At 38.5% G+C, this 25049-nt stretch overlaps 1 protein-coding gene and 1 pseudogene across 1 annotated transcript in view; both read right to left on the bottom strand.

Moving 5' to 3' along the window:
- FAF1 (Fas associated factor 1) overlaps nucleotides 1–25049 on the bottom strand; it is a 496086-nt gene that overhangs the window by 176137 nt on the left and 294900 nt on the right. The window lies entirely within an intron of this gene.
- On the bottom strand, nucleotides 20381–20581 carry LOC136332516 (U2 spliceosomal RNA; annotated as a pseudogene).

Here is a 25049-nt window from a genome sequence, read left to right as displayed (position 1 = left end):
ACTTCCTTTTAGTGATGAATGATATTCCATTATCCGGATGTCCTGCAGTTTATTTATGCATTCACCTACTGAAGGACATCTTGGTTGTCTCCAGGTTATGTAATTATGAATAAAGCTTCTACAAGCAACTGTACATAGGTTTTTGTGTGGACCTAAGTTTTCAACTCCTTGGGTAAATTCCAAGGGGTATAATTACTACATTGTATGGTAAGAGTAAGTTTAATCTTGTAAGAAACCAGTCAACTGTCTTCAAGAGTGGCATTCTCATCAGCAGTAAAAGTTCCTGTTGGTCCACAACCTCACCATCAACTGGTGCTGTCAGTGTTTTGAATTTTGGCCATTTTAAGAGATATGTAGTGGTATATCACTGTTGTTTTAATTTGCATTTTACTGATATATGATATGGAACATCTTTTCATATGCTTACTTGCCATCTATATATTTTCCTCAGTGTGTCTGCTAAGGTCTTCAACCCATGTTTTAACTGTTTTTTCCCCTTAATACCGAGTTTTAAATGTTCTTTATATATTTCAGATAACAGTCCCTATTAGATGTATCTTTTGTAATCACTTTCTCCCAGTGGCTTGTCTTCTGATTCTCTTGAAAAGAAAAACTTTTAAAGTCAGAATGTCCTGAATTCAAATTTATTTCTACTAGTCATAGTTCCATTATTTTCTCCAATCAATAATTTACATCTCAAACTTCAGCTTCTTCCTCTCTAAAAATATTACCTCTCCAGACAAGATGGCGATGGAGTAGGTGGATGTAACAACTTCCACCTCCCTGAACCAAAGTGGATTACAAACTAATTTTAAGAATCATCATCTGGAAAAACCAACTTTGGACTAAACTAAGAGGACTATTCAACCAAGGAACACTGAAGAAGCCACATTGAGACTGGTAGGAAAAGTGGAAACGCGGAGAGGGCTGCCCAGCTCCCCGGAGTGAACGGCAGCCGGGAGAGACTCACGTGGCGTGAAGTGAGTTTAGCAGAGAGGGGAGGGTCCTGAGTCCCAGGAACAAAGCCCCAGCCTGCAGCCCCAAAGCCCAGAAGAGGCGTATGGACAATATTTAGCTGGAAACAAGTCAGGATACTGTTTGTGAAAAAGAGACTGATTTCTCAGACCCAGGATTCTTCTTAAAGGGACTGCGCAGAAAACCTCTCTCACAACCACTCACCCAGGGATCTGGAGGATAGGGGGAGAGGAGAGGACCAGAGTGGCAGGAAGAGAGTGTAATCTAGGAGGCACAGGGAGAAACATTTTGCGAGACAGCCACCCTAACCCCTGGGATGAGTCACTCCCCAAATCTGAAGTGAATATTTCCCCTGGAAACAGCAATATCAGCAAAGGGAAGCAGGACACCAGCCAAACAAGCTCTCTGCCGGCACTCAGAGCAGAGTTGCTTAGAGGGAGCTTTCAGGGCTACAGTAGTGAGCGTTAGGATCTGAGCTGTAGCACCCCACCCACAAGGCTGAGGGCTCGTCCAAAGGCTAGCGGCGGCGGGACGTGAAAGAGCGGTTCTGTCGGCAAGGGCAGAAGCCAGCTGGCCACCACTAAGGCCCAGGTGTGAGCTCAATCTTGCCTGGCTGGGAAGGAGGGGACGTGCAAAAGTGGTCAAGCCCAGCTGCGGGCTGCCTGCAATCCAGCCTGTGGGGGGAAGGGCAGGAGCCCTCAAAAGGGTGGAGACCTGCCCTTGAGTAAGGACGCAGGAGTACAGCCTTGAGGGAACCGAGGCTTGTGGCCTGACTTGGGAGCCAGCTCCTCCCGCGGGGGTGGAGCCAAAAGCCCAGAACAGGCGGAGTACCGCTACTGAGCATGGGCACGCAGTCCTGCAAGGCCTGTGGAGCCAAGGCTTGCAGCCATCCCACAAGTGGGTTACTCCTGCAGGGGCAGGGCAAAAGCGCGGAATCAGGCAGAAACCCGCAATTGAGCAAAGGTACTCACCGCTACCCTCAGAGCCAAGCATAACGCCACCCACAGGGCCGGGATGAAGGCCAAGGACAAGGAGGATTTTACAACCAAGCACGTGATTACAGCCACTCTGTGAAGGAGAGGTGGAGACCACAGCAACAGCCCCAATGGGCAGGCACCGGCAATGACAATACCCAATCGCCCTAGGCAGCAACAGCAGAGGGGGTGGCGGGCCTGCTGACAGACAACACCTAGGAAACACAGAGGCCACACCCAGTGGACTCCAGTGGCCAAAACCTTCTTTTACACAGACAAAATGAGAATGCAGAGAAATGCAACACAAATGAATCAAGAGAAATTCCCAGAACAGGACCTGAATGAGTCACAAATAACCCAATGTGACTCATTATCAGATGCAGAGTATAAATAACGATTGTTAGGATGCTCAAAGATCTTGGAACAACAATGGATGGTCATTACGAACACCTAAATAGAGATAGAAAAATAAAAAAGGACATTGAAATAATAAAAAAGAATCAGTCAGAAATGACAAATACAATATCAGAAATGAAGAACACAATGGAAGGAATTAGAAGCAGGATGGATGAAGCTGAGAATCAAATCAGTGAGTTAGAGGACAAGATAAATGAAGGCACGGAAGCAGAGCAGAAAAAAGAAAAGAGACTCAAAAAGTCAGAGGAAACTCTAAGAGAGCTCTATGACAACATAAAAAGAAATAACATCCGCATCATAGGGGTTCTTGAAGGAGAAGAGAAAGAACAAGGAATAGAGACTTTGTTCAAACATATCATAGCTAAAAACTTCCCTCAATTAAGGCAGGAAAACATTTCACAAGTTCAAGCAGCACAGAGAACTCCATTAAAGAGAAACCCAAAGAAATCCACATCAAGACACATTATGCCCTGGCTGGTTGGCTCAGCGGTAGAGCGTCGACCTGGCGTGCGGGGGACCTGGGTTCGATTCCCAGCCAGGGCACATAGGAGAAGCGCCCATTTGCTTCTCCACCCCTCCCCCTCCTTCCTCTCTGTGTCTCTCTTCCCCTCCCACAGCCAAGGCTCCATTGGAGCAAAGATGGCCCGGGCGCTGGGGATGGCTCCTTGGCCTCTGCCCCAGGCACTAGAGTGGCTCTGGTCATGGCAGAGCGACGCCCCGGAGGGGCAGAGCATCACCCCCTGGTGCGCAGAGCTTCGCCCCTGGTGGGCGTGCCGGGTGGATCCTGGTCGGGCGCATGCGGGAGTCTGTCTGACTGTCTCTCCCCGTTTCCAGCTTCAGAAAAATACAAAAAAAAAAAAAAAGAAAGACACATTATAATTAAAATACCAAAGCTAAGTGATAAAGAGAAAATATTAAAAGCTGCTAGAGAAAAAAAGGCTATCATCTACAAAGAAGCCTGCATAAGGATGACTTCCGACTTCTCAACAGAAACACTTGAGGCCAGAAGGATTGGCAAGAAATATTCAAAATAATGCAGAACAAGAGCTTACAACCAGGACTACTTTATCCAGCAAGGCTATTGTTTAAAATCCAAGGAGAAATAAAAAGCTTTCCAGACAAAAAAAACCTCAAGGATTTCACTACAACCAAACCAATGCTGCAGTAAATGCTAAGAGGCTTGTTGTAAACAGATCAAAGGAGAAAAAGAATATAGCAAAAAAGGAATACAGTTTTAAAGAATAGAATGGCAATAAACAACTATATATCAATAATAACCTTAAATGTAAATGGGTTAAATGATCCAATCAAAAGACACAGGGTAGCTGCGTGGATAAGAAAACAGGACCCATACATATGTTGTCTGTCTACAAGAGACACACCTTAAAACAAAAGACGAACATAGACTGAAGATAAAAGGATGGAAAAAAATATTTCATGCAAATGGAAATGAAAAAAAAGCTGGGGTAGCAATACTTATATCAGACAAAATGGACTTTAAAACAAAGACCATAGTTAGAGATAAAGGTCACTACATAATGATAAAGGGAGCAATCCAAAAGGAAGATATAACCATTATAAATATCTACGCACCTAATATAGGAGCACCTAAATATATAAAGCAGACTTGAATGGACTTAAAGGGCGAGATCAACAGCAATACTATAATAGTAGGGGATTTCAATACCCCATTAACATCATTAGATAGATCCTCAAGAAAGAAAATTAACAAAGAAACAGCAGACTTAAAGGACATATTAGATCAACTCGATTTAATAGATATCTTCAGAACCTTTCACCCTAAAACAGCAGAATATACATTCTTTTCAAGCGCTCATGGTACATTCTCTAGAATAGACCACATGTTAGGGCACAAAAGCAGGCTCAACAAATTTAAGAAGATTGAAATCATATCGAGCACTTTCTCTGATCACAATGGCATTAAACTAGAAATCAACCACAATAGAAAAATTGAAAAACATTCAAACACTTGGAAACTAAATAGCATGTTATTAAACAATGAATGGGTTAACATTGAGATCAAAGAAGAAATTTAAAAATTCCTAGAAACAAATGATAATGAGCATACATCAACTCAAAATTTATGGGACACAGCAAAAGCAGTCCTGAGTGGGAAGTTTATAGCATTAAACTTATTATAGGTATTACAGGCATACCTCAAGAAGCTAGAAAAAGGCATTATAGGTATTACAGGCAAACCTCAAGAAGCTAGAAAAATCTCAAATAAACAACTTAACCCTGCATCTAAAAGAACTAGAAAAAGAACAGCAAGTAAAGCCCACAGCTAGTAGAAGGAAGGAAATAATAAAGATCAGAGCAGAAATAAATGACATACAGGCTAAAGAAACAATACAGAGGATCAATGAAACCAGGAGCTGGTTCTTTGAAAAGGTAAACAAGATTGATGAACCTGGAACGAGACTCACCAAGAAAAAAAGAGAGAGGACTCAAATAAATAAAATTAGAAACAAGAATGGAGAAATAACAACTGACACAACAGAAATACAATATATTGTAAGAAAATACTATGAAGAACTGTACGCCAAAAAACTAGACAACCTAGATGAAATGGACAAATTCCTTGAATCATATAATCTTCCAAAAATCAATCTGGAAGAATCAGAAAACCTAAACAGACCAATTACAACAAATGAGATTGAAACAGCTATCAAAAAACTCCCAAAAAAGAAAAGTCCTGGGCCTGATGGCTTCACAAGTGAATTCTACCAAATATTCAAAGAAGAACTAACTCCTATCCTTCTCAAGCTATTTCAAAAAATTCAAGAGGAAGGAAGACTTCCAAACTCCTTTTATGAGGCGAGCATAATTCTGATTCCAAAACCAGGCAAAGACAACACAAAGAAAGAAAATTATAGGCCAATATCCCTGATGAACTTAGATGCAAAAATCCTCAACAAAATATTAGCAAACTTGGTCCAGCAATATATGGAAAAAATCATACACCATGATCAAGTAGGATTTATTCTTGGGAGGCAAGGCTGGTACAATATTCGCAAATCAATCAATGTGATTCATCACATAAACAAAAGAAAGGAGAAAAACCACATGATAATTTCAATAGATGCAGAAAAAGCATTTGATAAAGTCCAGCACCCATTCATGATCAAAACTCTCAGCAAAGTGGGAATACAGGGAACATACCTCAACATGATAAAGGCCATCTATGACAAACCCACAGCCAACATCATACTCAATGGGCAAAAATTAAAAGCAATCCCCTTAAGATCAGGAACAAGGCAAGGGTGCCCCCTTTCACCACTCTTATTCAACATACATAGTTCTGGAAGTCCTAGCCACAGCAATCAGACAAGAAAAAGAAATAAAAGGCATCCAAATTGGAAAAGAAGAAGTAAAACTATCATTATTTGCAGATGACATGATATTGTATATAGAAAACCCTAAAGTCTCAGTCAAAAAACTACTAGACCTGATGAATGAATTTGGCAAGGTGGCAGGATATAAAATCAATACTCAGAAATCAGAGGCATTTTTATACACTAATAATGAACTGTCAGAAAGTGAAATCAAGGAAGCAATCCCCTTCACCATTGCAACCAAAAAATAAAAAGTACCTAGGAATAAATCTAACCAAGGAGATTAAAGACTTGTACTCGGAAAATTATAAAACATTGATAAAATAAATCAGGGAAGATACGAATAGTGGAGGCATATACCGTGATCATGGTTAGGAAGAATAAACATCATTAAAATGTCTATAGTACCCAAAGCAATTTATAAATTCAATGCAATACCGATTAAAATACCAATGACTTACTTCAAAGACATAGATCACATATTACAAAAATTTATATGGAACCAAAAAAGAACACGAATAGCCTCAGCAATCTTGAAAAGGAAGAAAAAAGCGGGAGGTATCACACTTCCAGATATCAAGTTATATTATAAGGCCATTGTACTCAAAACAGCATGGTACTGGCATAAGAACAGGCACATAGATCAATGGAACAGAACAGAGAACTCAGAAATAAACCCACAGCTCTATGGACAACTGATATTTGACAAAGGAGGTAAGACAATACAATGGAGTAAAGACAGCCTCTTCAACAAATGGTGTTGAAAAAACTGGACAGCTACCTGCAAAAAAATGAAACTAGACCACCAACTTACACCACTCACAAAAATAAAGTCAAAATGGATAAAAGACTTGAATGTAAGCCGTGAAACCATAAGCATCTAAGAAGAAAACATAGGCAGTAAGCTCTCTGACATCTCTCGCAGCAATATATTTGCTGATTTGTCTCCACAGGCAAGTGAAATAAAAGACAAGATAAACAAATGGGACTTTATCAAACTAAAAAGCTTCTGCACAGCTAAAGACAATAAGTACAGAATAAAAAGACAAACTACACAATGGGAGAATATATTTGACATAGCGTCTGATAAGGGGTTTAATAACCAAAATTTATAAAGAACTTGTAAAACTTAATACCAGGAAGACAAACAATCCAATCCAAAAATGGGCAAAAGAAATGAACAGACACTTCTCCAAAGAGGACACAAAGATGGCCAACAGGCATATGAAAAAATGTTCAACATCACTAATTATTAGAGAAATGCAAATTAAAACCACAATGAGATATCACCTCACAGCAGTCAGAATGGTGCTCATCAATAAAAGAACACAGAATAAGTGCTGGCGAGGATGTGGAGAAAAGGGAACCCTCCTGCACTGCTGGTGCAGCCATTGTGGAAAACAGTATGGAGATTCCTCAAGAATTAAAAATCGAACTGCCTTTTGACCCAGCTATACCACTGCTAGGAATATACCCCAAGAACACCATAGCACTGTTTGAAAAGAAGAAATGCACCCCCATGTTTATGGCAGCATTGTTCACAATAGCAAAGATTTGGACACAGCCCAAGTGTCCATCAGAGGACGAGTGGATTAAAAAGCTTTGGTATATATATACTATGGAATACTACTCAGCCATAAGAAATGATGACATAGGATCTTTTACAACAACATGGATGGGCCTTGATAACATTATACTGAGTGAAAGAAGTAAATCAGAAAAGACTAAGAACTATATGATTCCATACATAGGTGGGACATAAAGATGAGACTCAGAGACATGAACAACAGTGTTGGGGTTATAGGGTGGGGGGAGGTGAGGGAGGGGGTTGGGGGAGAGGAGGGGCACAAAGATCATGGCTTTTCAGCATTTGTCATATTTCCCCCTTAATCTATAGACAGACAGTAAATATTTACGTATGGTGTTCCCCTATAAAGACTGCTGTCTTAGGGACAAATGCTGATAAACTATTTCAGCAGTTCCTCCTTCTTCAAAGACTTATATGTCAACATAGAGCTCCATGTTTCATAGGACATACTCAAGGTCACTCTATCCTCCCTGGAGCTTTAGCACAAGGGAATGGCCCCCCCTTTTTCTTGTAGTATTTTTTCTTTTATTTATTTGTTTTTTGTATTTTTCTGAGGATGGAGATGGGGAGGCAGTCAGACGGACTCCAGCATGCATCTGACTGGGATCCACCTGGCATGCCTACCAGGGGGGAATGTCTAGGGTGTTGCTCTGTTACAACCGGAGCCATTCTGGCGACTGGGGTGGAGGCCATGGGGCCATCCTTAGAGGCTGGGGTGGCTTTGCTCCGGTGGAGCCTTGGCTGCAGGCAGGAGGAGAGAGATGAAGAGGAGGGAGAGGAGGAGGGGTGGAGAGGTAGATGGGCGCTTCTCCTGTATGCTCTGGCCAGGAATTGAACCCGGGAATCCTGCACACCAGGCCAATGACTCCGATGGGTCTACCATTTCATGCTTTTTACTTAAAAAAAAAAAAATTTACATTTCTTTTGAATGCTGATGAACAGGAGACACCAAATCTTTTTCGCCTACAAGCTACTACCTTCTTTATTAGATCTAGCTAATAACACTGTTTTGCCTTTTTCCAAATAGCTCCAGATATATGGAAAAGATTTATATAGGCGGATGAGGATCCTCAAACCCCTCAGCGAGATCTTCTGAGAATGGCTTTTAAGATACCTAGAGGCAGAAAAAGCCCAATAGAGATCAGGGGAACTACCAGCTTTTAGGATACACCCTTAAAGGCTCCAACGCCCCAAAGGGGTCTCATAGGATGCCATCTGGATCCTGCTTCAATAGTGGAAAGGAAGGTCATTGAGCTAAAGCCTGCCAGGCTTACACACCTCTGCTGTGAGGAAACGGGGACACTGGAAGGTGGGATTCTCCCTCGCTCTTCTAAGGGAGGGTTCAGTCTCTTCCAGCCCTGCTCCAGCCACCTATGACCTAACCTTGCCCAGAAAGCTGGGGTTTGCCACTGAAGGCTGAAGGTGCCCAGGGCCGTCAGCCCCATCTACGACACTGTGGACGAACCTAGGATATTTCTTCCAAGAAGCAGGTGAACTGATCTCATTTGCACAAGGGCCACTTAACTATGTTTTCCTGAATAGTCAGGTTTTTTATTCTTCCCTCAAAGATCTCTGTTGTGGGTGTTGATAGTCCTATTTTCTGCTGCTTTGCTTAATATATAGTGTTTCCTTTATCCCTCCTACCTCAATGCCCCACTCATATTTCAGGCTGGGACCTACTCCTAATTTAGAGCTCTCTTTCCTCCTTTTGCCAACTTGTATTATGAATTTACCTTTTCCACCCAGCTTAGTGTATCCCAAGGTTCTCTTTACCATGCCACAGTCACAGAGCTCCAGGGAAAAGCAACCTGGTCTCAACTCTCCAGGCAGAGAACAGAAGCTCCATATCCACGCATGCTGCAAATGGCTTTTTCCAGTCTACCTGAATCATTACCAGCTAGAAGCAGCGGTCATTGGGACTTGGACATGAGCTGCAAAGTATAGAATAGTGACAACAATTCCAGTGCCATGCAGACTTTTCCTGTGGGGAACTTTCCTGGACTCCTGTTCCCTGTGACAGCTCCTAACAGACTGAACTGTGGTTGGGTTGCATTTTTCAGGGATTTGGCATGGTGATGGGGCCAACTTGGACTTGGTGAACATGTTAAGGACACTACTCTTTTATGGATTCTTGCTGGATTGGCCAAGAGTTTGCTTAAAGGCTTTTAATCACTGTAAAAAAAAATAGAGGACTGGATGAAGAAGATGGGGCACATATATACCATGGTATACTATTCAACCAGGAGAAATGATGACATCGGATCACTTACAGCGGAATGGTGGAGTCTTGGTAACATTGTGCGGGGGTGAAATAAGCGAATCAGAAAAAAACAGGAACTGCAGGATTCCATACATTGGTGGGACATAAAAGCAAGACTGAGAGGCATGGACAGGAGTGTGGTGGTTACGGGGGGTGGGGGGAGGGAAGGAGGGAGAGGGGGAGGGGGAGGGTTACAGAGAGAACTGGATGGAGGGTGGCGGAGGACGATCTCTCTTTGGGTGATGGGTATGCAACAAAACTAAATGACAAGATAACCTGGAAATGTTTTCTTTGAATGTATGTACCCTGATTTATTGATGTCACCCCATTAAAATAAAAATTTATTTATATAAAAAAAAGACTTGTACTCAGAAAATTATAAAACATTGATAAAATAAATCAGGGATATACAAACAAGTGGAAACATATACCATGCTCATGGTTAGGAAGAATAAACATCATTAAAATGTCTATATTACCCAAAGCAATTTATAAATTCAATGCAATACCAATTAAAATACCAATGACTTACTTCAAAGATATAGAACACATATTCTAAAAATTTATATGGCACCAAAAGAGAACACAAATAGCCTCAGCAATCTTGAAAAGGAAGAATAAATCTAAAAAAAAAACCAAAAAAACAAAACAAAACCAGGATGTCTGCACGCTTGGCCAATGCTCTATTCACTGAGCCAACTGGCCAGGGCCTTTCTTCTTTTCTTCTTATAGAAAATATGTAGTACCTGGCCTGTAGTGGCACAGTGGATAAAGTGTCAACCTGAAACACTGAGGTCAAGGCACATATAGGAAGCAATTACTACGAGTTGATGCTTCCTGCTTCTCCTCCCTCTTTCTAAAAATCAATAAAAAATAAAATCTAAAAAAAAAGAATAAGAAAGTATTTAGTATTTTCTTAAGAACATATTATCTATGCCAATGATTCTCAAAGTGAGTGTGGTCTACAGACACAGTGTTCTTGAAATCCCTTTAGAAGTTCCACAATGTCAAAATAATTTTCATAATAATATTTAAAAGTATTATTTTTCATTGTGTCTTTTCACACTGATGGTGAAGAAAAACAATGGTGGGCAAACTGCTGGTATCTTACCATAAATCAAGGTAGTAGCACTAAACTGTGCTAGTCTCCAGTGCCATGTATTCACTGTAAAAGTGCTCATTTCACTTAAGAATGTCCCTGTTAAATCAGTAAAAATTAGTACTCTTATTTGAGCTTAACTTTTTTTTTTTTTTAAAGATTTTATTTATTGATTTGTAGAGGAGAGAGGGAGGGGGAACGGGAAGCATCAACTCGTATGTGCTTTGACTGGGCAAACCCAGTGTTTGAAACCGGCGACCTCGGCATTTCAGATCAACGCTTTATCCACTGCACCATCACAGGTCAGGCTAACTTTGACTCTTTTTTTAAAAAAAATATCTTTAAAGCCTTCTGTAGGCTTTTAAAATTATTTTTGTTTATTTATTCATTTTAGAGGAGAGAGAGAGAGAGAAAGAGAGAGAAGGGGGGAGGAGCAGGAAGCTTCAACTCCCATATGTGCCTTGACTGGGCAAGCCCAGGGTTTTGAACCAGCAACCTCAGCATTCCAGGTTGATGCTTTATCCACTGCGCTACCACAGGTCAGGCCCTAACTTTGACTCTTAATACATGTCTTTTATTTATTTAGTTAGTTAGTTTTTGCATGCAGTGAGTGCAAGGTAGGGGGAGATTGGCAGAAAGGGAAAGAGATGAGAGGAATTAACTTGTATTTGCATCACTTAGTTGTTCCTTGATTGCTTCTCATATGTGCCTTGAATGGGGGCTCCAGATGAGCCAGTGACCCTCTGCTAAAGTCAGCAACTTTGGGCTCAAGCCAGGGACCTCTGAGCTCAAGTTAGTGACCATGAGGTAATGTCTATGATCCCACACTCGAGCCAGTGACACCGTGCTCAAGCTGGTGATATCACGCTCAAGCCAGGAACCTAGGGGCTTCGAACCTAGGTCCTCAGCATCTCAGGCCAATGCTATATTCACTGTGCCACCACTTCGTCAGGCTTAAATATGTCTTTTAATTCTGTATGTGACAAATGGGAATTTGCATAAAGCATATTCTGAGTATAATTATTGTGCTGAGGAATAAAGCACTTATTTAATTGTTGGAGTTGTGTGCTGAATGAGCTCTTTTTTTCCCCACGGAACACAAATATTACTTAAAAGACTGGCAGACAAATTGTGGTTATTTGGATTTAAGTATTTGACAGGAATGCCCTCCAAAATGAATGAAGTAAGTCTGTTACTTCAAGAAACAAGTCTAATAATATTGATTGCCAATGACAAAATTTGAGTTTTCAAGTAAAAATTAAAATTTTGGAAAACTATCCACCATTATGAGCTCAAACAGCTTTCTAATTATTCTAATGAAATCAGTAGTGGTATTTACAGATGTGATATTTTGATATCATATAATGAAATATGTTAACATTAGAAAATCTGTGTAACTCAGAGGACCAATACTCTTCAAATCAATGATAAATACATAATGTTATAAAATTACGCACAGGCAAAAGAGCTATTGAAAGTGTGAGGTAGAGTATTTTACTGTAATAAAGTACAAAAAGTACATTGGTATGGCTCTAGATCAGGGGTCGAGAAACTATGGCTTGCGAGCCAGATGTGGCTCTTTTGATGGCTGCATCTGGCTCACAGACATATCTTTAATAAAGAAAATAATAACGTTAAAAATATAAAATGTTCTCATGTATTACAATCCATTCATTTCCTACCGCTCCTGTTCATGGTTGCGGGTGGCTGGAGCCAATCACAGCTGTCCTCCGGGACAACACCACATTTTTACTGGATAATGCGTAACATACATGAGTCGTTGTATGGCTCTCACAGAATTACATTTTAAAATATGTGGCATTCATGGCTCTCTCAGCCAAAAAGGTTCCCGACCCTTGCTCTAGATACTACATTGAAACTAACCTTTAGAAAACTTCACTTGTCGAGTTCCAGTTTAGTATAAAAAATATCCACAATTAGCTGGACCAGGCGGTGGCACAGTGAATAGAGCATCGGACTGGGACACAGAGGACCCAGGTTCAAAACCCCAAGGTCGTTGGCTTGAATGCAGGTTCATCCAGCTTGAGCACAGGCTCACCAACTTGAGTGCAGGGTTGCTAGCTTGAACATGGGGTCACAGACATGACCCCATGGTTGCTGACTCAAGCCCAAAGGTCGCTGGCTCAGGCAACAGGTGCTGTAGCCCCAGTCAAGCAATGAAGAATTGATGCTTCACACCTCTCTCCTTTCCTGTCTGTCTGTCCTTATTTGTCCCTCTCTCTGACTCTCTCTTTCTCTGTCTCTGTCACAATAAAAAAATCTACAATTATCTGAAAAGACAGTTGAAATACTCCTCCCTTTCCAATTAGAGATGTGTGAGGTCAGATATTTTTTCTGTATTTCAATCAAAATAATATATTATAACAGGGTGAATGAAGAAGATATGAGAATGGGGTTCTCTTCTCTGAAGACAGACATTAAGGAGATGTGTAAAAGTGTAAAATGTCACTCACTTTTAATTTTTTTGAAAAATTACTTTTCATAAAAAGTGTTATTTATATTAATATATAACAGAGTTGTTATTTTAAATACTTTTTCTCAATGTTAATTTTGAATGACAAATGTCAGTAAGATATGATCCATACAAACAGTAGCTCTTTAGGAGTCTTTGATATTTTTTTCTCAAATTCACAATTCATAAACAGTAATATAATGCTGGAATAGGCTCTATGTACAGATAAAACTAATTTTCATAAACAATGAAAATATTTTAAACACTAGAAAGTCCAAAAAAACACCTTGTTTTATAAAGTTGTAGAATCTTCTCAATGTTTATTCTTACGTAGCTAAGAAAGCAATACAACGCTTTCCTTATAAACAAATTAAAATGAAATATTAGGACAATGTGCAAGAGACAACTCCCATAAACCATAATTAACCACTGGCTATCTTTGACAATAATTATTTTAAGTTTGTTCCTCAGGGTATTTATAAGGCCCTTTTTAATAATGCTTTAAAAATATGAATTCGTTTTTGAAAGAGTTCTTTATTTTCTAGCAAAATTTTAGTCCTCTTCCAAATACATACTTGCAGCCTGTCTTTCTTCCTTATTGTTGATGACAAACACAAAGACATTTTAAGAGTATTGGACAAGAATTTAGTACAATACTCTTTAACTTAGAGACTGAGTTTGGGACCTTGGGCCAGTTGTCAGGAGCCGAATTATCCTTTTCTGTAAAACACAGGAGCAATTCATATGAATGATCTCTCAGATCTCTTCCTGCTCTAATGAGCTGTGCTCTTAATATGTCACAAAGAAGATTCAGTTCATTCATCTGCAGAATCCTTGCCTGGCATATGACACATTTAGTAACACAACCCAACAATTTTCAAACTACAGCTATATTATTTGTGTCTTTTAAAAACCAGTCTGTAAAATACAATTCTCTTGTGTTTTGAAAAGAACACTAATCTAAGAACTTTTTTAAAAACCATATTTCAAGCTTGCCATCATCCTGGTAAGGCATCAGCATAATTAATTTGAACCAGGTTTGGGAATGTTACTGGGCAACAGCATTAAACCCAATTATTGTAGTACAAAGAAGATAGACACATCTACACTACACACATACCACCAAGTGTTCCTCTATTGAGGCATAACTTGATCTACAATAAACCACACATTTTGAAATGTATAATTTTTGTAAGTTTTGAACTTATATTATATAAATTGGGAGTTATATAAATACTCATGAAACCACTCAGTAGTTTAAAAAATATTTTTATATTATTACTGAGGCCCTGGACGGTTGGTCAGTGGTAGAGCGTCAGCCCAGTATGTGGAAGTCCCAGGTTTGATTCCCGGCCAGGGCACACAGGAGAAGTGCCCATCTGCTTCTCCACCCTTCCTCCTCTCTTTTTTTTTTTTCTCTCTCTCTCTCTCTTCCCCTCCCGAAGCCAAGGCTCCACTGGAGCAAAGTTGGCTCAGGCGCTGAGGATGGCTCCATGGCCTCCACCTCAGGCACTAGAATGGCTCTGGTTGCAACAAAATAACACCCCAAAATGGGCAGAGCATCACGCCCTAGTGGGCATGCTGGGTGGATCCCGGTCCGGTGCATGTGGGAGTCTGTCTCTCAGCCTCCCTGCTTCTTACTTCAGAAAAATACCAAAAAAAAAAAATTATTACTGAGAATTTAACATGTACTGGCATTATGCAGAGTGCTTTATATGCATCACGCTACTTAATAATCCCAATAGTTCTGCCAGAGAGGTATTACTGTTAATCCTCATTTTAAAGATGATACTAACCCTTACACAGATTAAGAAGCCTGCCTAAGGTTACACAGCTACTGAGTAGTTAGCCAAATTTCAAACTCAAGCAGTTTTAGCTCAGAACCATGTAAAAAACATTCAATCAAACAGCTAGTAAGGCCCTACTATATGTTGTCCTATGGTCTGATAAACAATAATTACTTTCTTTGGATTAATTAAAACAACTACTCAATTTTTCAGGAACTATTTATTAACTATTTAACATATATCTATCATACGTGACAGTCCTGCCAATTAAAGATAATCATAATTGCATCAATCACAAAATGGTCTTAGAGATATAGAATAACATGTCTAAGATCAATCAAGTACTAAGTGGCAAACCAGATCTGACTCCAAATCTGGTCTACATCACATGTCTGACTGATACAAAGTCTTTCATGAGCCCTTAAGATGACTGCTAGATCACCTCTTCAAATTTTTCGGATGCTCACTGTTCAGCTAGACAGATTATTAAGGTCGTTTTAAGAGGAAAAGAATCATGAGACTGAAGTTTCATTTACTGCCAACCAGAGTGGAAATCAAAAAAGCTTATTTATTCACAATCCAAGCTTTCTAAAAAAATAATGCATGTGTTAGAAAGAATCACAGAGCTTTAATTTGTGGCAGGTTGAAGCAAGCTTATTAAGAATGTTAGTTACCAAGTGTACATTCACTTGTCTGGACTAGCCCACCGCCACATTCTTGTAGCAGGGTTAAAGAGCAGTTTAGTCACCTCCTTAATAAAAAGCATACTGTTAAAAAGGAAGTGACTAAAAATAATCTAAAACCAATGAAATATTATGAGATGTACAGGTCAAAATCAATTATCTACAAAACTCCTGCGTAAGTAGCTCAAAACTGTCCTTTGCCTGGCTGTGCTGTGTTATGGTCTTCTATAAATGATTTGTTTAGGCTCATGAGACATTAGTTAGAAGGGTCTTTAGAATTCATCAATCGCTGTATGCCATCCAGTATACTCCACATTGTGAAGCCCTAGCTAAGTTAAGTACTGCTGCTTTAACCTCCCCGTCAAGCATGCCCTGCTCCATTCCCAGCTGGTAAACGAGAATCCCCAGAGAGAAGTTTATCAGCAGCCTACTCTTAGACTTCTTCTATCAGTAGCCCATCATCTCCAAAAGATTCCAAATGAAAGGCAGTTGATCCTCATAAGAAGATCTAGAACAGCCTGACCAGGCAGTGGCGCAGTGGATAGAGCGTCAGACTGGGATGCCGAGGACCCAGGTCCTAGACCCAGAAGCTTGCCAGCTTGAGCGCGGGCTCATCTGGTTTGAGCAAAAGCTCACTAGCTTGGATCCAAGGTTGCTGGCTTGAGCAAGGAGTTATGCGGTCTGCTGAAGGCCCACGGTCAAGGCACATATGAGAAAGCAATCAATGAACAACTAAGGTGTTGCAATGCACAACAAAAAACTAATGATTGATGCTTCTCATCTCTCCATTCCTGTCTGTCTGTCCCCCTGTCTATCCCTCTCTCTGTCTCTGTAAAAAAAAAAAAAAAAAAGATCTAGAACCTGAGAGGTACAGAGCTGAAGTTTTCCCAAGTCACACATCTACTTACCGAAAGCACAAGCATGTTCTCTTAACTCCTAACCTAGGTCTTCCTAGTAAATAATCTGAACTACATTTTTCAAAGATGTCATGGTTTGTTGCAAAATACTAATTACTCTTTTAGTTTACATATCTCAAATTTGCAAAGTAAAACTTTAGAAAAAAAATTAAAATAATTGAAAGTGATCCTGACTTGTTTTTGTTTCCTTTAATCTGCTGGGATTCTTGAAAACAAGGAGAATCATCTGATGCTACTTTTCCACATTATTGCTCAGCTTCATACTTCCTTGTAGTGACCCAACATTACCTTGACTTCTTTCTATCAAGAAGAGGCTGCTGAACACAAAAGCTTTTGTTATTTTAAATCCTCTGCCTCTAAACCAGATTATACCACAGGGAGATAAAGAGTTGGACACTGTAACATAATTAGCAAAATTAGTAAACAAGATGTACTTTTATAAACTAAATAACATTCTTGGATTTTATTATTCTAGTGTGTACACTAGAAGTACTCCTGAAAAACATCAATGTAAGAAATATAGACCTATTAAATCAGCTTAACACTGCCTAGTGGCATAGTCTCTCTTACACTCATTTAGTAACAATAGTCACATTTATCTATATAAAAATACTCAGGCAGACAAGATGTTATTTGCAGGGCAACTTTAAATCAAAGAAGCGACTTTCAGTTGAATCAAGAATTCCGTCAACTATTTTCCAGAGGCCAATAATCTATGCTGTGAATTAAAATCGCACTTACTTCTTAGTTCCTGTTTCTTCTACTGCTTTGACATTTAATTGCTTAAGAGCACCCTCTGGTGGAGGGCAGAACAGGGAAAGAACATATTACTAAACACATTGCCTCTAACTCACAAGGCTGGTGAGGAGGAAGTGAAATGTATAGATTTCTCATGAACTTGCCTTTTTTCCTTGTAATTATAATTTAGAGATAGTAGCTGCTGAATAAGTAATATTAACCATATAGTTACTCAGAGTCCATAATTAATCATTCAATAAGCATTTAAGTTCCTATTATATGTCAGCACTTAAGAGGCAGATAACTTGGCCTTGGATCCTGGCTTTGATTATTTAATGTCATTCCTAGGGAAGTTGTTAGACCTCAGAAGACTTCAGTTTCCTCACCTGAGAGATGGGAATTACATCTTTGTTGACATCATTTAAAAGATAAATAAAAAAGTGCCTAACAGCAAACTTAATTAATTTATAAGTTAAAAAAAATACCAAAGAAACCTACTACCATGCAACACTTCATTTTTGGCCCTTTGCCAGGAAGGATTGTGATGTAGGTGTTTTCAGAGGCAATCCTCAATTACTGTCTTTAAGAATTTAAGCCTAGATGACAGGATCGTCGTATAAGTGAAGTGTTTTGCAACATCTTATGTCAACTACATTTAAGTTAATTAAAATGTGTCCTGAAACATATTCAAAACCACCAAATGTATTACTTCAACCTTTTCCACACCAAAGATATACAGACGTTGGCCAATTATGTAATAAAATATTTTCTTCTTAGGTGAACCAAGTAAGTTTATGTAGGAATTTCTTTTCTCTACTCAAAAACTTGTATGACATTCACCTAAGTGCCACTGAATTGACAGTCTTTTTAGACATAATTTGGCTCTGAGTGTTTCTAAAAGCCCACCTCTGACATTCACTACCTACTTATAACAAAATTTTAAAAGAATGTTAAAGGTGATGTCCAAAAGTGGAACTTGCTATAAACTTCCCATTTAATTCCTATCTGATGGAACCTTGGCAAGATTGAGGGCCAGGGAAACAGGTTACTGAGGGCAGAGGAAAGGAGTGTTCCTATCTGCTGCTGTGAGTTTGGGAGACCAGGTTAGCTTACTGAGAACTTTTAGCTTAAATATATTTAACCATCCTGTAAACTTAATTCTCTTCTGTTATCACTATTGAAGTAAGACAGTTATTGTTCTTTTATTCCTTAAGGCTGCACGGTGCCATTTTATGACTTTCTCCCATCAATGCTGCCTGTGATGATTCCATGTGTGTAAAAACACTGCTGAGTTAATACAAAAACACTACTTTTAAAAAAGGAGAGGGGCCTGGGTTTAAATTCTAAGTCTGTCCCTTATTCATTGTGAGACCTTGATTAACTCTCTTCTCTCCATTTTATCACCTATAAAAAAAATGGACTAGACAATTTCCAAGTTCTTTTCTCTCACTCTGAACAAATTTTTCAAGGCCAAAATCTGGCCCACCTTCCTAGCCATTAACACCCACTACTTTTTTATACTGTGTTTAGGTTTGTCTACTCATTAATACAAAAAGACGGCTTGCATTTGTCTAATCCTAGGCTTTGCTCAAGCTGTTACTCTTGCCTGGTTTCCCTCCCTATTCCTTTCCACCTGTCCACTTCATAGCTATGTTTAGATCCTCCAAGAAAAGTGAAAACACTTCAAAATTCAGCTCAATCTCTTTCCCAAAGCCTTCAATAAGCTGCCTAATTTCAAAAATTTCTGTTCTTTAAAATATCTGCTATCTTTTGGTAGTCAATCATACCTACTGACACTTGTACAAATCTTCCGGAAATAAACATGTTTTGGTCAGCTAGTTCTTGAGGGAAAGACCAGAATTCCAGGCTGGAGCTGAGTAGAAGCAGCCAGTGGGGATAGATTTTAAAGATAGAGGTCTTATGTGGGTAGATCAGGGTTTGGGTTAAAGGGAATAAAGAATGACCCAAGAACTGAACCCAACTGAGGGAAAAACCAAGTATCTAGATATCAAAACTGTCACCCTACGTTTGTGGAAGTCTACTCAGGCCATAGCCCTGTATTATATTTCTGTTTCTGAGGAAGAGGTAGTCCCAAGAAAGGCAGTGATGCTGCTTCAATGGGTATAGTGGATCAGGGAACCTGCTGTTTCAGGTCAGGGGGAGGAGTGTCCCACTAATAAGGAAGAAATCTTACCCCCTAAAATGCAACTCCATTTCTCCCCAAATCATTTGCACCTGTAACAAGGTAGTTTCTGGAAGAACATCTGTCACTATAAGTCAGTTTATTTGGTAATCAGATGTCACTACATTTCCTTGGAGAAGTACAAAAGCAGAGTGATTATGAACTTGGACTCCAAAGCCACACTGTCAGCATTTGAAATCCTGGCTCTGCCAGCTGATAGCTGTACGACTTTGGAAAAGTTCCCTGTCTTCTCAGTGCCTCAATTCCCTATCAATAAAGTTTCTAAGTCATAACATTGTTGTGAGGCTTAAAGAATATATATATACTAAATTTCTACCATCAATCTTATATGATAGGTGGTAGATATTTTTTTATGTAACTTTGGGGGACAGATAATACTATATACATTTGTTTTAAGTAGAGTGCAAAACAGTATCATTCATTAATTTAACTAATAGTTACTGAGCATCCACTATATGCCAAGAACTCAACCTAGTGCTAGGGATACAGCCATGGTGAACAGTTTCTGCTTTGATGAAGTTTTCTAAGCTATAGGCTTGTGAATACAGTATAGACCATGTTAGATCTATTTTATTGTTATATATAATAATACTTGTTACTGTATTTTCCCATGTATAAGACAAACCATTTTTCGGAAAATTATTGGTCTAAAAATTGGGTGCGTCTTATACAATGGTTGTAGATTTTACTTGCATTTCCTGCTTTTTTGTACTTGTTTTTGCGCTCATTGTTGAAGATAGTGATTCATCATCAGACACAGATGAGGACAAGCTAATCTAGTTTTGACAGTGATGAGGAGTTGTATGAATTTTATGATGAATAAAACTTGAATTCAATAACTTTATGTAATACTTTTTTTTTTCTTCAAATTTTGGGCCCCCAAATTAAGGTACGTCTTATACATGGGGAGATAAGGTATATACCCTAAGCAAGAATGCCTCAGTAAAAGCTTAGTACAAATGAGGCTCTTATTTTCACCCCAAATCACAGAACTAAAATATACAGCAGTCAGGATTAACATATGTTGACTCCTAGTTTTTTGTTTTGTTTTTTTTTAAACTGATAAGAACAGATACTACACTTGATCTTAGCCAAAAGGCCAAGAAGAGATATGTTTGTTTTTTTTAAATGACATCCCCTCTACTTTAAATGTGAACCAATTGGCTAACTTGGTAAGCCTCTGATTTATGGTTAGCAGAAATATGGTAAAGTTGTATTATAAAAAAATTTTTTTAAATCTCTAGATGTCATTAGATTACCTAAAATCATAACTCTATTCTAAGGCATAGAAAGGTGATGAAAGAAATAAATGAGTGTCATTTGTGTTGAGAAATTTCATCTGTTTTTTGCCCAGTTAGCTTCTGTAGCCTTGACATTTGTTAGGAAAAATTACAGTTTAACTTTTCCACATTTTGATTCAAGTCAGGCAAACATGGTCATCATGTTACTTAAATTATTTTGTAGGTAAATTAAAGTATATTTTTAAAATACTTCTAAGAAAATAACAATGATGGTACTTGAAGAACAGATTGAAAAAGATTTATCAAATTCTCCCTGGATTCTTTCTACTCCACTCAAGAAGTGCAGCGCTTCTATACCTCTCCAAGGAAGTACAGGTAGCTGTGGTGATATGATGGTATGTGCTCCATTCAGCTCATTAACATATAGTGCCCTGCTCCATATGGGCCAGGCCAATAACACTGAACAGTTCTAAAGTAACTGGAAACCAAATCTGGAAGCATTTCTCTCTCTGTAAAGGAATCTCTTCCCAGGAGATAATATAATTTTCTATACTCTACTTGAGATTTCACACCAGAATGGCTTTTCAAAACCAGAAGCATGGGGAGAAAAAGTTGTTGCCAAATAAAAACCAATGCATATCTTCCAACAATTTATATGTAATGATAATTATTATTGTTGTTGCTGTTTAATTAGGCCCTATGAAAATATCTCTTGAAAGGTATTCGGTAGTTTCTGTTAAATGGGTGAAAAATCTATCCTGGGTGCAGTGTGTTCAGGTTATAAAAGCATGAGGGCTTCTTATTTTATTTCCCCACAAAGTGTTGCTGAGATAATTACTGCTGACAGCTTTATTCAAGGTTCATTTCACTTTTTCTGCTATTTTTCTCTGGTTAGAAGTTCAACAGAGCCCATGGGAAGCCACACCCCCTCACACCTGTTAGGCTTCTTCATGTTACGGGCAGGCCAGTATGGACATGTCACTTCAAATTAGCATTGTACAAGTGCGCTAACTGTGACAATTACTTATCACAGGTTTAACTTAAAAAAAAAAGTTTCTAATTCGACCACAAAAACAGTGTCACAGAATGTAATTTAAACCTCTTAAAGCAGGTTGCATAAAAAATATTCAAAAAAGTTCCCAGGGTCAAGCTTTGTGCTATATCTCAATCACGCAGGAATGCTCTGCAACTGAACATTTCCTTTAAAACCAAACCAAACCAAAAGGTAAACAAGGAAGAGCCAGTGGTGATACTTTACCAGGAGGCAATGCTGATGAGTGGACCTCTCTGTTTTCTTCATGGTTTTCTCCAAAGACTGAATATTTGATTCATTTTAATTCTTCTGTGTCATGTAGCTAATTCATTATCAAAATTTCTAGCTAAGCAAAGCAGCTACTGCTCAATTTACCAAAGGAAAGGCAGCTTTATAACTAGGTAGGAAGGAAGCCTTCTCTCCTAACATTTGTTTTTATTCCACTTGCAAACCAGAAAATTATCATTAGAGAAAGACTTTAACACAAAAAAATGGAGAAGGAAAAAACTCACACTCTTAAATGTGTTTTAAATAATCTCAGAATTATGCCACCTCTGAAAGACCTGGGAGGGTTGGGGTGGTTAATAAGGACTGCTGTGAGGCTAATTGTGGATCCTGAGTTAATTACTCTCTCCAGATAGAGAACTTAAAATAAAATGGTCTCTGACACTATTTTTACTTCAATTTGGGCTCACGGACACACCAAATGATGATGGCTAAGCTCTGGAAACTTCACTATTTGCTGCTGTTACTTAGATGACAATCCAGAAAGTCTGAAAAATAAATACGCCTACTTCATAATCAGTGCTAATGCACACTAACAAAACAACAGTGAGTGGATCTGTATTTGCCACAACACACATGATCTGCTTCACAAATGCCAATGTCCATCACCTGGTCAGAGTTAAAAGGAATTCAATGTTGTTTCACACACCACACACACACAGCAACCTGATTCAATAATTCAAGCCAGAGATTAAGTTTGAAACAGAATCTAGAAGTTTTAAATACTTGTAAAAAGCAAAGGACAAAATACTTATGGTGAGCAGGAATTCAACAGAAGAAATTGTTTTGCTTGCTGACTTGCTTGCAGGAAATCATATCCATGGTGAATCTATGGTAATTTTGGCATGGTAATAGTTTCAGGACCTTAATAGTTCACAAAATTTAAAACCATCATACACATGAATGATGTAATAGAAATGCAGAATTTTTAAGCCAAAATACAGAAGGAGTATTTTATAAAACAAAACAAAAAACCACACTCCTCAAGATTCTTTTTTTCATTCTTCTAGCATTTAGAAAGTCATTATTAACAAAAACATATAAAGTCAACACAGGAAGTACTAATTAAATGAATCCAGGATCTCATCAAAACAAGCCCTTTGCCTTATTCTATAATGAAAACATATTTAGAGAGAATCAAAACAAAATTTTAGGTCAGAGAGTTGTTTTTACCTAAGGCTTACTCCTCATTTAAGTTTGATAAAAAGGTTCTGCTAGTGAAGAAACATCATTATTTTATGGACCTACTGTATTAATCAGTGGTATTAATCATAACCACAGAACCTTCCAATACAGAAGGATCCATCTCAAGCCTGCTTTGTATGCATAAAGAGTACAATCAGCCATTTGGCATATGTCTAGTCAATAGTGGGATGCCATTTACCCAACAACACTGTGGAATTCTTTGGATAGCAAACATAGGAGCTCCAGATATTTTTCCAGCAGTATTGAATTCCTTGGTAAAACTCAGGTAGTTATGCTAACAGTTTTGGTCTCAGCACCTGTGTTGCTGGGCATCTTGGGGCTTTTGCTCCTGGGGAAAACACTCTGAATTAACTATACCAAGTTAGGCACAGCAGCTTAAGTGGGTATAAACTAGAAACAAGAAATCTATGCCCGGCCTATTCCAGCCAAGTGTTTTTTCTCCTTCTGCTCAACTCCCATACCCTGATTATAAACATCTAAATTCTTGGTCTGTGTTTAGGTGTTGGACCTAAAGTCCTTGAGGAAACAACCTTAATCTTATATTCTCATTTTTTACCCTCTTAGGGCTTAGTAGGTTGCTTTGATAGGCCAGCCACATAATAAATGTCTACTGTTCGAATTTAAATTGGTACTTTTCCTACTTTCCTTGCCAAGATAAAATATTATGGATACTTGTAATTTTCTAGAGAAATAAAAATCTACCTAGAAAAAGAACCTGGAAACCACTCCATAGTAAAATAAGAAGTACTAACAACGATCATTAGGCTGTCTGATTGACTTCCGGGTCTTAGTGAAAGGCATAGCTCAAAAGAATTCTGACTTAAGAGAAGTGAAATTCAACTTGGTAGTCACTGATGACTTGAAACTTACCAGTCAAAATATGCAAAACATAGATCACTCAAATTCAACATCAACATAATTTGAACTTACATATATTTTCATTGTTTTTACAATGTCATACTAGTTTCATTTCATACTTAATGTTAGTGTATAATTATCTGTGTATTCTAATATATTCCATCTCTGTGAACTTCACAGGAACTAGAGAAATTCAAATGTCATTTTATCTTTACCATGTAAGATATGCTTTTCAAATTTATAAGGATACATAATATAGCTAATAAAAACATTTTCAGAGTGGTATAGAAACTATCCAAATCCAATAATATAAACTATATATAAAAATATTAAAGCCTGACCTGTGGTGGCGAGGTGGATAGTGTCGACCTGGAATGCTGAGGTCACTGATTCAAACCTCACGCTTGCCCAGTCAAGGCACACAGGAGAACCAACTATGAGCTGATGTTTCCCGTTCCTCCCCCCCCCGCCTTTCTCTCTCTCTCTCTCTCTCCTCTCTCTAAAAATCAATGAGTAAAATCTTTAGAAAAATACTATAACAGATTTTTAATAATTTATCCCATAATTTAATTATATATTATATATTTTAGGATTCACACTCAGGTAGATATTAGAACTAGTAAATAATCTCCCTATAATACATGTGTATGTATCTATTTACTGGTTTGCTGGTTCTTAAATGTATATGTACATACCCCCAAGCATAATTTTTTTGTATTAAAAAAATTTCTCAAATCCAATGTCTTTAAAATTTTTTGACCCATGATAAAACAATGCTCCGTTCCAGAGTCAAGCATGTCTTCTGTGGGCAGATTCATATCTGTGTCACTCATCAATGCCAAAAAACTATAAAATGAAAGTTGTGCTAAAGTGTTAACACTCCAAAACATGCAGTAATCACTGTTGTGTGCTAATTATAAATCCTACATTTCAAAAACTGAATCAACCTGTAACTT

This window comes from Saccopteryx bilineata, chromosome 3 (assembly GCF_036850765.1).
Source record: "Saccopteryx bilineata isolate mSacBil1 chromosome 3, mSacBil1_pri_phased_curated, whole genome shotgun sequence".
Taxonomy (NCBI): Eukaryota; Metazoa; Chordata; class Mammalia; order Chiroptera; family Emballonuridae; genus Saccopteryx; species Saccopteryx bilineata.
This window is presented reverse-complemented; position numbering and strand designations above follow the sequence as displayed.